This window comes from Rhagoletis pomonella, unplaced genomic scaffold (assembly GCF_013731165.1).
Source record: "Rhagoletis pomonella isolate Grant_MI unplaced genomic scaffold, Rhpom_1.0 Rhpom_scaffold_00001, whole genome shotgun sequence".
Classification (NCBI taxonomy): domain Eukaryota; kingdom Metazoa; phylum Arthropoda; class Insecta; order Diptera; family Tephritidae; genus Rhagoletis; species Rhagoletis pomonella.
In genome coordinates, this window is record NW_023458555.1 from 51,632,661 (window position 1) to 51,633,874 (window position 1,214).

Genomic DNA, 1,214 nt, shown 5'->3' on the forward strand with positions numbered 1-1,214 from the left:
TTTTTTTACAGATGTCCCATTGAAAATTATGTCAAAAAGCTGCAACTAACTTTACAGTGGTTTTTATTTTGATCAAAAAAAACGTAAAAACCAATGTCAGAATGGATTTCAGGACACCAAGAACCCCCAGATGTGCATTTGATGCAAAAAAAATTGACCCGCCCTAATGTATGTAAATACATTTTGGAACTATGGCAGAGCGATTTATCGCGATGCGGGCATAAGGGAATCCTTCGCCATACTTTAATGTATAGATGAAGGCATATGAAACAGGTACTCGCATTAGAGCAAACACAACATTTACGATTACTTTGTTGTTGCTTCTGGTAAATATCCCAAATGTCAGAAAAGTATTGCAATTTTTTAAATAACGTGTTAAATGTATAATTAAAAAAAAGACTGGGGCGACTTGGTAAATTTATTTACGTCGGAACATCGTTCCATCCTTTGCAAAGCCCAAAAGTTAGCGTTCGTGTTGCTTGTGTTCTATCGGTGATTTTAAGGAAATAAGATTTCACATGCAAATACAGTAATGGACAAAAGTTTCCGGCTTTACACCATACTAAGGTAAAAATATCTAAAACGGGAGCAAAATGCCACAAATATATTTTTCTGCAAAAATAGAATGAAGCGCCACATATCAGGGAAAAAACGGGATATGTATGTAATTAGTTCGAACCATTTAAACTAAATAATTTCACATAGTATGTATGTATGGATTAAGGCAAGTTAGTTTAGAGTTGGACAAAAGTATTCGGCATTCTTAATAGCATTTAACTAAAACTTCCTTAAAACTAATTTTAGTATCTAATCTGCATACCTTTTTATTTCATTACCTCTAGCAGTATATTTTGCGTGGTTTAGTGAGTTTTATGTGATTTTCCTTTATTTCCCCCATTCTTCAAGGATAGCGGCTAGATTTACATTACTCGTCGAATCGACGTGTGTTGTTTACGTATACAAAAATAAGAATCTGTAGGGTTCATTTTTCGGCGTGATATGCTTCCTTATATTTTTTTGAAGATCAGCCAATAAATTCTCAATTAGCAATTGCACTATTTTGACAAAGTGCTGCGGATTATTGTCCTGTTGAATCTAGAAGCCATTGCCTAAATCCAATTCTCGTACACTTTTCTTTAAATTATTTTTCTGGAAATTGAAATAATAGTTTTCTTTATTATATTTTCAACGAAAACTAGCTCATCAACGCCTGA

At 33.4% G+C, this 1,214-nt stretch overlaps 1 long non-coding RNA gene across 3 annotated transcripts in view; it reads right to left on the reverse strand.

Annotated features, from left to right (window-relative positions):
- Positions 1 to 571: 571 nt before the first annotated feature.
- LOC118751488 overlaps positions 572 to 1,214 on the reverse strand; it is a 1,283-nt gene continuing 640 nt past the window's right edge. For all 3 annotated transcript variants that reach the window (XR_004994533.1, XR_004994534.1, XR_004994535.1), the window contains exon 3: positions 572 to 1,149. This is a non-coding gene — a long non-coding RNA (uncharacterized LOC118751488). The remainder of the gene's footprint in view (positions 1,150 to 1,214) is intronic.